Source organism: Marmota flaviventris, chromosome 9 (genome assembly GCF_047511675.1).
Source record: "Marmota flaviventris isolate mMarFla1 chromosome 9, mMarFla1.hap1, whole genome shotgun sequence".
NCBI classification, from domain to species: Eukaryota; Metazoa; Chordata; class Mammalia; order Rodentia; family Sciuridae; genus Marmota; species Marmota flaviventris.
The window spans coordinates 22544110-22557952 of NC_092506.1; the positions used below are offsets into that span (position 1 = coordinate 22544110).

General features: G+C 51.7%; 1 protein-coding gene and 1 long non-coding RNA gene across 2 annotated transcripts in view; one reads left to right on the forward strand and one right to left on the reverse strand.

The window, feature by feature from the left end:
* The window catches only part of Accsl (1-aminocyclopropane-1-carboxylate synthase homolog (inactive) like), a 114154-nt gene that overhangs the window by 27731 nt on the left and 72580 nt on the right, over positions 1-13843 (reverse strand). The window lies entirely within an intron of this gene.
* Positions 1553-9005, forward strand: LOC139706868 (uncharacterized). The gene is made up of 3 exons (XR_011708533.1): positions 1553-1759; positions 3812-4107; positions 8213-9005. It is a non-coding gene; the product is annotated as an uncharacterized lncRNA (long non-coding RNA).

The window sequence follows — 13843 nt, forward strand, 5'->3', positions numbered from 1 at the left end:
AAACATATATGCAAATGTGTCAATAAGCATATGAAAAAGTCCTTAACATCATTAGTCATTATTAGTTATGTGCAAAGAAACCAAATACCATGTCCTACTCACTAGGATGGCTAGAATCAAAAGTAAAGACAATAATTAGTAATTAGCAAGGATGTAAAGAGACAGGGGTCCTCATAGGCTGCTGGTTTGGCAGTTCCTCAAAAGGTTAATCATGTTTCCCTATAACTAACAATTCCTACACTAGGTTTCTACCCAGGAGAATTTTATAAAAATGTGCAGGCAAAAACATGTAAACCAATGTTCCTAACAGTTACTATTTGTAAGAGCCCAGAGTGGAGACAATCTAGTCCATCAACTAATGAGAGGGTAAACAAAATGGGGTACATCCATAACAATGGAATATCATTCGATAATAAAAAGGAATGAAGTGCTGACACATGTTGTGCCCTGATGAACCTTGAGAACACTGTGTTAAGTGAAAGACAGTGGCCCCAGGAGACCACGCAGCATAGGACTTCATTATGTGAAATGTCCAATTTACAGATCATGGATTGATGGTGGCAAGGGGCTAGGGCCATAGGGAATGGAGGGTGATCATTGATGGGTACTCAGTTTCATTTTGGAGTGATGAAAATGTTCTGGAATCAGTTAATGGTGATAATCGCACAACTTGGTGAGTCTATGAAACCACTGAATTGCTTACTTTTAAAGAATGAATTTTAAATGTGAATGATATCTCAATAAAGTCTTATTTTTAATGAGTTCTTATTATGATGATTTTTATATGATCCTTGCCCCAAGCTGCCGCAGTCCGGCTGCAGCAAAATAACCGGGGGGTGACATCCTGACTTGTTTACAGACTCTAACACCAGGCCTAGAAGAAATCCCTCTATCCTGAGTCCGAGGGTGCTGGCACACCCCAGCAGGCCCAAGACGAAGGCCCCTCAACCTCAGGCTGCACACAGCTGAGCCCAAGTCTGGGGGAGAAGGCTCTGCCCTAACTGAGCAGCAGCTGCGGCCTGAGGACTTGGGTCAGGAGGACCAACCTGAGTGGGTCTGGAGCGAGTTGGGCCCTGGGTCTGGGCTGCTAGCACGCACAGGTGGAAGCATAGCCCGGCCAGCACAGGCCCCAGGGCAGAGGTCATCCAGGTCCAGTTGAAGCTCCCCTCCCAGGTACCAGATCTCCAATCTCCTTAACCAGAGCCCTGGTGGCCGGGGGCCCAGTTCCTTCCCCTGGTGGGGGTAGTGGACAGACAGAGGCCCAGAGGCAGGGAGTGGCCAAGGTCCCTGCTGGGTGAGGAAAAGAACTCTGGTCCCCTGGGTCCCTAGCTTCAATGTTCTTCAAGAAGCATTTTTCCCAAAACAGTCCTCCCTTGAGACGCTGCTGGTGCCCCGGGGAGCCATCTATATTTACAGTTTATGGCAAAATCAGTACTATTTGGCAGTGGCTGTTGCCAGCCCAACCACGAGCTGCTCGCCCCCACTCCTCCCCTCCCCAGCACCCAGAAGCTTCCGGGAACCACTCCGCCCGCCTTTCTCTGTGTCCCCAAGGTCAGTCACCATTACGTGCATCATTTCTCAGGCCCAGGGCTGAGCACTCTACATACGTGACCTGCTTCCACCTCCTCCATCCAGAGGGTGGGGAAGGCTGAAGAGGCCCACTCTCCAGGAGGAAGCCGAGGCAGAGAGTTACGTCAATGGCTCAGAAAGGCACCCACCTGGCTGCACCCTTCTCACGAACACTTGGAGCCTTCTTCAGGTAATTTACAAGGCTGGTGCCCTAAGGCCAGCAGACAAAAGAGGCAGCCCCAGGGGCCACCCTTCCCCTCTGCTGCAGCTTTAGCAGACATCAGTCACCTACCCCAGCTCCTTTTCCAGGGCTTTTGCATAAAGCCTTGCAGACTGAACACAGGGAGTTTCATCATACAGACCACAATGTGAGTGGTGCCCTGGAGTTGTGCAGTGCACAGCCTACACAGCTGTATGTGTAGGCCCTGCCTTTTCACCAGGCCCCGCTTCCTTCTCCTAACTTAGTGACTTCTGTCCATGTTGGAAGACCTGCCTCAAATTCTACCCAGACCTCCTGGACACTCTTCCTCTGGACCTCCACAGATAAGTGCCTTCCCTTGGGTATTGGAAGGCTGCCTCTGTGCTGTGCCTGTGTATCTGAGTGTCCTTGACAAGCTCCAAGAGGACAGAGGCTGGCCTTGAAATTGCTTGTCTCCCGCCTCACCTGACAAGACGCCAAGGGCTCTATAAATATTTGCTCACTGGCAGGTCTCCAAATTATGAGGGATGAGGCAAAAACCCCAGAAGCGAATCAGATTTTCAGAGCTGGAAGGGTTTCTAGAAGAACAGCAGTTCTAGTTTATTCATCAGGAAACTGAGGCTCGGGGAGGGGAATGACCGGCCCGGAGTCCTAAGATCTGTTCGAGCTCTGATTCCTCTCTCATTCACCACCCTGGGGGGCTCTGTTCTTGGCCCTCTTCTTCCCCAGAAATGTGACAGCAGATTTTGTGCCGTAGCCCCCAGACTTGTCTACTTTTTCTCCACTAAAGTCCCAAATCACAGAGTCCTTTAATTTGGGGATTAGAAATGACCTTCAAACCAGATGTGGTGGCACACACCTGTCATCCCAGCGGCTGGGGAGGCTGAGGCAGGAGGATCTTGAGTTCAAAGCCAGCCTCAGCAACAGTGAGGTGCTAAGCAACTCAGGGAGACCTGTCTCTAAATAAAATACAAAATAGGGCTGGGGGTGTGGCTCAGCAGAGTGCCCCTGAATTCAATCCCCGGTACCCCCTACCCCCCAAAAATGACCTTCACAGCCTGACCCAGCTACCCTTCAGATCCTGAAGACCACCTATTCTTTGTCCTGAGCAGGCTTCTACATTTAGATACTATCCTTTTCTGGTTATATTAAACCAAATATTTATTATTATTATTATTATTATTTACAGTTAAAATGCTTCTTCCTTTATTACATAAAGCCAATAACTGCTTACAGCAAATATTTTTGAGCAATCACGTTACAGGGGCCTGATTTCTCCTCAAACCTCAGGTCTGAGCAGCTGGGAGGAATTTGGACCTCTCCAATCCTGCTGATGACTAGTGCCACTTCTCCCCTCCCCCAGCTCAGCCAGGACAGCAGCAGCTGCTCCCCAGGGGACCTCTGTTGCTAGACTCCTGCCTCCTCCAGGCCTGCCCACAGTGACTAAGCCAGCCAGCAGCACTGCGGCCACCTCCCAGCAACCCGGGGTTTTTCCACTGGAGAGCTGCAGGCTCACCCTGCCTGCCCCCCACTGCCTGGCCCCCCAGAGCAGCAACGGGCCGAGAACAAGCCAGGGTCTCAGGGCCCCATCTTCCTGGGCCTTCAGCACTGACCTTCAGAACGCAGAAGTGGGGGACCCATCAGTGCCACGAAGGTCTTCACTGTCTGGAAGAGGTGTCTGGGGACCTTAAGGCCACAGGGGGAACAGTCTAAAGTGAGGGTCCCTTTTTTCAGTCCAAAGAACATTTGTTATCAGAAGGAGAGTTGAAACTTTTGAAAATGAACTAAAAGAAAAGACTGAAGAAAACCAAGAAATGAGCCCCAGAAACTAGCGGCACGCCCGACACCCTCACTTCTTATCCTCCTCTCGCTCCTCACAACCAATTTAGCAGTTCAGTGTGATCGGGGCTGGGCTGGGGCTCAGCGTAGAGTGCCCGCCTAGCACAGGCAAGGTGCTGGTTCGATCCTCAGCACCACATAAAAATAAATAAAATAAAGGTATAAACAAAGAAAGAAGCTTAGTGTGACCGTCCCATTTTACAGGTATGGAAACAGAGACACAGGGACCTAAATACTTGCCCAAGGTCGGAGGAGTGGATCTGACTGCAGAGCTGTGATGCCATCGCCCATGGCCCAGGCTCTTTCTGGTACCCCGTCCTGCTGGGAATCAGCTCCACACTTGAACCCAGCCTCATTCTGTGGCCCAGAACCTCTGCACCAAGACGGGCCTCCAGGCAGAAGTGAAGCCTCAGGTCTGGCTCTTTTGGGTCTGTGCTCTGTCCTCACTCAAGGAGCGATGTCGCTTTTCGCCTTGGGACCGCGCCTTCTCCACCTGCTTGGTAAGGACTTGGTGGCCTGGAAGCTCACGTCCTCCCTGTTGGACAGCCCTCTCTGCCATGGAAGGGAGTGGGTAGGAGACAGGGCAATGCTGGAGACAAGAGTGGAGGCTTTGCCGCAAGGCCCCTCTGGGTGTATCCTGTGCAGCTTTGGGCAATGAACTTAACCAGCCTCAGTTGCCCATTCTGCAAAATGGGGCTGATATCACTACCAACCTCACCGTGTAGGGTGGAGAAATGCTACTCAGTGCATGAGTCGTGCCTTGCAAAGGACTCGGAATACAGTGAGCAGAGCGTTCAGGGGGGTCCTCCTGCCCGCCCACCCAGGGACCAGCCCAAGACGGGACCCAGGAACTGTGGTCACCATCCTCTAAAACGACGCCAATGACCCCACCTCCGGTAGTCACACCCCGTGTAGTCCCCTCCCACACTATGCCAGGGTGGATCTTCAGGAGCCATAGAATACAGCAGAAGTGACAGCATCTCACGTCTGAGCCTAGCTTAGGACAGATGGTGCCTCTTGTCTTTCCTCAGCTCATCCCTGGGAGTGGCCAGCTGCCACATCCTGAGGACACGTGGGCAACCTGTGGCCACGTGGTGAGGATTGAGGTGCCATCAAGGCCTGCCAAGGACCACAGGGCAGCCGGGAAGTGGCTCCTGCCCCAGGTCAGCCTTCTCGGGAGTGCCTGCGGGAACGGGGGCCGGGACCACGTGCTAAGCCCCGCCCCAGGACCAGGAGAGGATAGGTGCTCCTGGCAGGCAAGAAGATGCCACTCAGGACAGTTTCCCAGCAGGAGATAACTGCACTACCCTGCCCCCACGTGGGCAGAGCAAGAGGGACACCTGGCAGCGTGTCCCCAGCGAGGCACTGTCCTGAGCCTATTTCCTCAGCAGTAAAAGAAGAGCCCCAAGGGGCCTCCCCAGGGCTGACACGATGGCCAACAGAAGTGAGCTCCAAGCCAGGGGCACTTGTTAGGTAAGGAGGGGGTCTCCTGTCTGCTGTGAAAACATCCAGCTGTCACCCACCCAGAAGGCTCCACGCACATGACTCCAATGCCACTCTTTACAGCCAAGTCTTGTCATTGCTGAGGGACACCAGACAGTCCTGGGTTTTGGTTTTGGTTTTTTATGAAACTGTGTTTGGCGGTGGTGATTGTTCTAGAATCACTGTCTTCTCATGATACAAAACTAAAAGGGCTCAAAACCCTGTGGCATAAAAGGTGACCATCTTTCCTTACTCTTTGGTCTAAACTGTCTCACTCACAGATAGCTATTATTGGGATTTATTTATAGGGGGTCTTTTAGATAAATTTCCTATGCATAGACAAGTGTATTCATTTACTTATGCCTATTTTAACTCCAAAGTAATAATAACATATACATTGTTTTTCACTTTGATTCTTTGTGTGTGTGGGGGTGTGTGTGTGTGTGTGTGTGTGCGCGCGCGCACGCTGGAGATTGAACCCAGGGCCTTGTGCATGCCAGGCAAACACCCTCCCAACTGAGCTATAGCCCTAGCCCTTGCTTTCCTTTTTGACAGTGTATCTTGGGCTTCTTATTGCTGCACTTAGAGCCACTTTTTTCTCTTTCCTTCAATCGTTTAAGAATTATTTATTGAGCAACTACCATGTGCCAGACCCTGATCATATTTCACAGACTTATAAATACTTAGTAGATTCCAGGCACCTTTCTACCTAGGGTTTCTCAACCCCAACACTACTGACATAGAGAGCCGGATAATTATTTGTCTTTGAGAGATAAATAGAAAAGAACACTTAGAAGGAGCACCCTCTCCCTTTTCTTTTTCCTAGAATGAACTGAGATTGGGCATTGTACTTTTTAATGTCATTATTTACAAACACATCTAACATGCTATGGGAGTGGAGTAGTTTGACTTCTTTTACAAGAAAGGACACTCTTGAGTCAGGAAGAAAATCAAGAGGGTGGCACATGGAGAAAGCCACATCCACAGGCTGGATCACGATGTGTTAGACCATTTCCTAAGACATCTAATGGCTCTAAGTTTTTGCTAGCATACATAACACTGTGATGAACATCTTTATACATCCTTCTTTGTACACAGCTTCAAGCATATCCATGAGCTATATTCCTGAAAGAGAATTTGCCACCATCAAGGATATATGTTTTGGATGTTTGAAAGAGAATGCTAAATTGCCTGCAAACAGTCAAACTCACCCTCCCCTCGTACATAAGGGAGCCTGTTTCTCCACACCTTGGCAGCGCCAGGTCTTTTAGGAGTCTGAGCACACAAAGTGGATATAAATGGGGACTTGCGGCGAGAGCCAAACACTTGCCCCGTTGACCACAGCAGACCACTTCTTGGGCCACCACCTTCTCGGGGGAGCCCACAGGGTCATCCAGAAGAAGCCCTTAGCAGGACAGACAGAGAAAAGGCTGGGAGGGGAAGGTGCTCATCTTTTCTCCTGCACCCTCTTAGCATGTGTGCATGGCTAATTTGTCACCCCTGCACTTGGCACACAAATACTCAGCCGCACGGTCATCCCTCAGTGTTCCAGGGGGGTTGCAGGAGCCTCCATACCACAACCTGCAGATGTTCAAGTCCTTTATATAAAATGACCACAAATATCCTCCTATATACTTTCCACTGTCCCTAGATTACTTATAACACCTCATGTAAGTGCGGTATAAACAGTTGCTTCACTCTATCGTCTAGGAAATAATAAATAAGGGGAAAAGACTGTACATGGTCAGTACAGACACAATTTTTTTCAAGTATTTTCAATCCTTGCTTGCTTGAATATGTGGATATAGAACCATGAATGTGATAAGGAAGGTCACCTGCATTTGTGCAAATATTCATTGCACAGCACAAGTATTTACTGTAAGACTCCAGGGCGCTAGGTTGGATGTATTTGTATTGTAGTAAGTTATCAGATAAAATCCTCACCATCTTCCTATTTATATTCTTACCTGGGAACACTTTTTCCACTCCACACATGTGTGCATACACATGCACACGTACGTACACACACACATGTCCCACATTTCACCACCCCATGTGAGCTTAGAATAGGCCAGTTCATCCTTCCAAACACAGTCTTGATATATTTCTTTAGCATTTGTTGGGGGGACTAATTTTATACATGCAAAAATTATCTTTTTTATTTTTAAAAAACTCCCTTATTCTGCCAGGGGCGATGACTCATGCCTATAATCCCAGTATGGGTTCGGGAGGCTGAGGCAGGAGGACCGCAAGTTCAAAGCCAGCCTCAGCAACTTAGAGAGAGAGACCCTAAGCAACTTAATCAGATCCCGACTCAAAATATAAAAAGGGCTGGGGATGTGGCTCAGTGGTTAAGATCAGGACAGGGAGAGCCAGAGACAAATGTAGGAAAAGAGCTAACTTCTATGGTGACATTTATAAAGCATGGGTCAAAATACACTTCAAGCTCCTTCCTGGCTTTGTGCTGAGTGCAGGGGACAGAGATGAGCAAAGCCAGGCGCAGTCCCTGGACTCAGGACGCGATACTGAAGCCGGGAGGCGGCCAGAGTTTAAACAAACTCAGTGATAAATCATGGTCAGGGCTGCCTTAAGTGCTCTGAAGAGCCAGAGCTGGCCAGGGAGGACTTGGCTCCAGGGGATGGGATGGGGTGGGAGGTGGAGGTCAAGGTGGAGGGGCCATGTCACAGATGTCCAGGGGAGGTGAAGGTAACATGGACGGGAGAGGCAGCAGGGCCTGGCGTGTAAGATCCTAATACTGAGGGAGTAAAATCATGGGGCGGGGAGAGAGAGAAAGGTGGGGGACTCAGGTTCAGGCTCATGGGGTGGGGGAGCCTTTCCAAAGAGTGGAAACATTGGAAGAGCCCCAGGTTACAGCCCTGAGCGCAGCATCATTTTTTAACTTATTTGGACTTTGATGTCCCTGCTTTTCCATCCACAGTTTGCCCAACTTGAGTCACCCTCAGTGTCTGGGGATGGAGGTAACCTTCGTGGACATGTTTACGAATTCTTCTTAAAATATAGTGCAAACTGCTCACGCCTGGCTCCCGACTCAGCAGGGCCTCGAGCAACGGCGGCACTTCTTGTCCTTGTTCCATTTTTTAATTTTCTTTTGCTATTTTCCAGACCAGACAGCTTCTCAGAAGGCTCCAGAAAGGGTCTTAAGTTTGGAGAACAAAGTAAATCAGTTGCTTCTGGCTCTGCAGATTACATTTCAGCGTTTGGAGATGTCAGAGCCACGGGTGGCTACGCAGGAACAGGACAAAGCCACTCCGCAGAGACAGCTCAACAGTTTTCTTTTCACGTTGCCCACTTAGACATGAGAGGGGTCAAGGCAAACATACCCAGTCCTGTATGAGTCCCCTCTGAAAACCTGAGTTAGCTCAGACCCCACGCTCGCTTTGTTTCAGGGACTTTTATCCGGGTTATCTTCAGCACCCAGAGCAGTCCTGCACAAAATACATGTTCAGCTAATCTTGTTGAATGAATGAACAAGGGATGTTTTATCTCTCATTGACACATCAGCCCCTTTGTCTAGTTTTTCCATCACCAAACAGGTGTTTAGAGTGGGCAGCTCTGGTCTCACATTTAGCATCACTTAATAAGAAAGGAGACCTTTGTGACCAGGAAGGACAGAGGAATGAGAGAGCTGGTCGTGGGGACTTGTTCACTCAGAGAACAAGGATGCCTTGTCAAGGGGCAGGAAGAGCTTCTTTGATACCAAGATGCACAATTTGTTCATATTTTAATAAGCCTGGGGATGTGAATGGGCTTTCCGATTGACATAAATATTTAAAAGGCAGTGCTGTTTTTTATTTTCCAAAGATGCAGGATTAAGTCAGTGGTTTGTCATGCAACTTGGGAAAATATACAGTAGATTCATTTTAAAAGCACTGCCAGTCGGTCACCCGTCAGATTTCAGTGCTTCAATCCCACGAGCCATGTTGGCCCTCCCCTGGAGATGCAGGTATGGTGACCGTGGTGCCCCATGCGGTGGTTTATCTGTCCTGCTCCTGACCAGTGACTCTCCTTTTAAAATAACCCCCACTTGCCTGCACCAGACTGTATGAGCAAGGGCGCCCTGGCCTTGCACAGAGACACTGGGTCCTCCCATCCCCCTAGTGACCCTGTCCTCTAACCCTCGCTGCCCCGCAGGGTTGCCTGGAGAGGGATTAAGCCCTCAATGGCAAGCAAGCAAGGCCCCTTCACATGCACCATCCCAGCAGGGGCCAGAGAACAAGGGAAGGTACAATGTTTAGTGTCCCAAGGGGAAGGCACCCATGAAATTTGCAATGATTCTAGTATTTTTGTTGTTGTTGTTTTTGATACTCGGAAATGAACTCAGAGGCGCTATACCACTGAGTCACATTCCCAGCCTTTTATATTTTTTATTTTGAGACAGGGTCTCACTAAGTTGCGCAGGGCCTCTGTAAGTTGATGAGGCTGGCCTTGAACTTGTGATTCTCCGGCCTCAGCCTCCTGAGTCCCTGGGATTTCAGGTGTTCACAGCTGGCCCTGGACTTCCAGTCCAGTTTTGATGCACCAAAAGTCAGCCCATGCTCAATAACTCCCCAGGGGACTCCAAGGCTTCCCAGGAGGCCTGGGAGCACATTTGCACTCAACACTGAATGTAACCCTGCAGGGGTCAGGACCTCTGTGGTCCAGTCTCTAAGTGGTACTGGATTCAAATAGCACAACCCAATAGTGAGCGATTAATAGAATTGTTTAGTTCCGGTTAGAGAAACCAGTTCAGCACTGAGCAAGGCCCCTCGGGGCAGCCTCCGCTCCCCTGCCCCATTTCCCACCTGTGTTCTCTAGCTGTCCCCTCCCAATTCCGCCAAGTCTTTTGCCAGTCCTCGGCCAGGCCCAATAGATAAAATTTGATAACAGTAACATAAAATCTGACACTTATTTGTGAAGAGTGTGGGCTCTAAAGCTGATCCCTTTGGCTCTGACATTACTAGCCACATGACCTTGGACTTCAGAATCCTCTTGGGTGGGAGGGAAGGGGAGAAACTGAGTCACAACAGAGTCTTCTTTAGTTGGGGGAGCAAAGGCCTGGGGGCACTGATACCACAGCCTCTTTCTTCTGGTTCAGTAATAACAGTATCTCACATTTACGGAGCAGTAGGCACTGTGTTAAATTTTGATAAAAGTAACATGAAATCTGGCACTTATTTGTGAAGAATGTGGGCTCTAGAACCGATCCCTCTGGCTCTGGTATTACGAGCCACGTGACCTCGGATCTCCGTTTTCTCAACTGGAAACACCTGCCTCTCAGGGTTGTTGGGAAGATGTCACGGCCCAGGCAGTGCCTTCCCCTGGAGGGTGTTCTGCACACGTTACTGGGCTCCTGGGACTGAGCACAACAGCAATCGATGAGACAGGTGCTGTCCTTGTGGCCATTTTACAGATGAGGAAACTGACACAGTTCATATGAGGAAGGACCACATTTAAATTCATGCCGCTGGCCACAAACCCCCATTCTCAACCACTCTTCTCCAATTCCCTCTCACAGATGAGAAAAAGGAGAGGCAGATTTGCCCTGTTCACCCCAAAACAGAAAAAGAATGGCCCCTGTGATGCAGAGCAGTTCTTTGATGTTGCTCTTTGTCCCGAGAGCCCTAGGACATTCCCAAGAGGTAGGCGGCCCAGTGACCAGAACTCAAACAGAACCCTGGACCCTGCTGCCCGGGCCTGCTGAGTCCCTCTCTGAGCCTCCTGCAGTCTGCTGGCTGCTCAGGGAGGAAGCACTATCAGGAAGTCTATCAGCAGAGCAGACTCCTCAAAAGCAGTGGCTCCAGATTCCGCATTCAAGGGCATCTGGGAGTCTACAGCCTTGGGCCTCTTTCTTTTCCAGGCTCTGGCATGTCTGGCTGGGAGGGGGCCTGGAGCCAGGGGCTGCTTCTCTCTCAATCCAATTCAAATAAAATTTAGTCCCCAGAGAGTCATCCATTTGAGGAAGAAGGAGCCTGTGACATTCCGGGGGTGGCCCTGTGCAGATCTGGCAAAAACCATAGCAGGCCTGAGGCCCAGTCTGCCCTGCTACTCCCTGCCCCAAGGGGCTGCCAGGTGGCACTGACTCTGGCCTTGTATGGGCAAAACTGTCCTGCCAAGCCTGGCTTGGGAGTGAGCTTTCTCTCTATTTTAGGCCCCAGGGGTAGTGTCGGTCTCTCCCCCCAGCTCTCATTGGCTCAAACACCAGGCCAAGGGGCCTGCCAGGATCCCTGAAGCAGCCATGGGGGAGAGGGGCAGGGGGTTTAGCTTGAGTCCCCACCTCATGGAGGAGGAGGAAATGGCTAAAAATAACAACAACAATACAAGCACCAACTAGCTATTACTTGCTGCTCGCTGGGCCTCCTGCTGGGAGCTCTCCCTGGACTGTCTGCTTAAGAACAAGAGGTGGGTGACATCCTTATCCCCCTTCACCAAGCATCTTCTAGAAATTAGGTAACTGGCCCAAGGTCACGCAGTCAGCAAGGAGCTACAAGCTGGGTACACTCAGCCAGTAGCTTATGAGTGGCCTCCAGCTGGTACCCAGGGCTGGAAGGGACTTTGGACTGCACCCAAGCCAACCTGTTGATCCCACACAGAGGCCTGGGCCCCCTGGGCCCCACTTGGTGGCAGGTCCAGGCCTAGGTCATCTGGACTCTAAGGCCAGAGTTCTGTCCTCCCGGTGGGCACTCTCTCCCCAAGGGTCTAGACAGGCCCTGGCTGCAGGAGGAGCCACAGGGGGCGCAGAGTCCACCCCTCCTGTGACTGAACCAGTTCCAGGATCCAGTCCGGACAGAGAAGGGATGGAACCCTGTGGGCAGGGGTGACGGGCAAGATAGAGGTGGTGTGGGGTACTGGAGCCTGGGCTAGAGAAAACATGGAGTAGGAGCACACTGCACACTTGGGCACTCGGACCAGCCCTCCCTGGCCAAGTCTTGCATGGTGAATCTTTGGAGTTAATAGGCCTGGATCCAAACCCAGCCTCTGCCACTTAGCAGCTGTTTGACCCAGGGGTAAAAGTCCTCCACCCTTCTAAGCCTCAGTTCCTTCCTCCGCAAAACTGGGGTCAGGAGTCCACCATCTCCAGGCGCTCAGAATCAGACAGAGCATGGCCACCCGTCCAGGTTGCCCTGGGACTGGGGTGGGGGTATTGTGGGGATGTGAGACTCTTGTGGTAAGAACTGGAAATGTCCTGGGGAGGCCAGGAAGAGCCGGTGGCCCTGTGAGATCTGGGATGCAGAGCACAGGGCTTGGCGGAACACACTCAATGCTCAAAGCCACAGTGGCCTGCCAGGCTCACTGCTCAGCTGCAGCTCAGCCTCGCTCCTGCCTTTGCCGCAGGGCTTTGCCAACCAGAGCCCCCCCAGTCCGGGAGCAGAACAAAGCCTGGGGCTGGGGCTGCCCTCCGTGCCCCCCTCCCCAAAGTGGAACCCTTTTGTCCCTGGAGGCCTCCCCTCCCCCACCCGGCGGGCTGGGTGCCAGCAGCAATTACAGAATCACTTATTCACAGAGGCCGCACGTGCAGCCCTCGATCAGCAGTAATTAGGCAGCTAAAGGCGCTGGAAAGCCTACGAGCCAATCCGGGGAGGGGTGCTGAATGGGACAATCAGCCTCGCCAGGCAGAGGGGGCTGGGGGTGGGGAAAGAGTGGGGCTCGTGGGGGGCAGCCATTGAAAGAGCTTCCCAGCCCCCGCTACAGCTGCCGCACAACGGGGTGGGGGTGCACCTGCTGGGACTGGAAAGCACAGGCCGAGGACTCCGGGGAGCAGTGGCTGGTGGGCAGGACAGGTTGTGGAAAACACAGCCAGCGCCCTCCAGTCCTGTGAGGGGACCTGCCCTCTCCAGGTAGGTAGACTCGCCTGCCCTGCCCGGAAGCTCAAGGGGAGGCCTTTCTCTCAGCAATGCTCTTCACTTGGAAAGTGCCAGCAGATCACCAGAGCTCACACTAAACTGTAGATTTCAGTGCCATGGCCTAGGGAGGGACCTAAACTCCACATGCATTCCCAATCCGCTCCTCCTGGCCTCGGATTAAGCTCCAGGAGCAAGATTCCAGTGCATCTCGGGAAGACCCTTAGGTTATAGTCCAGCTCTGTGACCTTGGATAAGCCCCTCAATTCCCAGAGCCTCATTGTCATGATGCTGTAAAGAGGGACCTGCAGTCCCACATCACAGGGCTGGGCATCACAGGGCTGGGCATCACAGGGCTGGGCATCACAGGGCTGGGCAGAGAGTGAAAAATAAGAAAACAGCTGTGAACCTGCCCTGTGTGTCCCAGACAGCATTCCTGGGAGGGGTGGGCTTGGGCTTGGCTCAGCTCGGCTCAGCTTGGCCCTGGAGGCCTGGGGTCGGGGGACAGGGAGCTATCCAAGCCCAGGCTTTCCCACCAGACTGGAGAAATTACTTCTCTAGATCTTGATCTTGGGTACTATTCTGAATAGTTTTGGGGTCCTGCTGGGAGTGGGAAACTTGGGGTGGGCCAACATCAAGAAGAACTTGGCCCAGAAAACCTGCTCCATGCCCACCTAGGCTCCTGCCTGGCCTTCTAACCTGGGTTCTCTCCAAGAGCTCTCTGCCCCGCTCCAGCTGCCCAGAACACTCCCTCCCTGGTGGCCTCAGTTGGGCGCTTCTGTTCCCCTCCCATCTGCAGGCTCAGCCCCGCCCTGTCCTCACGCCCCCCCCCCCCTTTGGAACTGGAGGCTGTGGGTTTCTAGGCGGTCTTTGCTTAGGGTCCTGGGTGCCTGGTTCTGGTGGCCCTGGCCCCTCC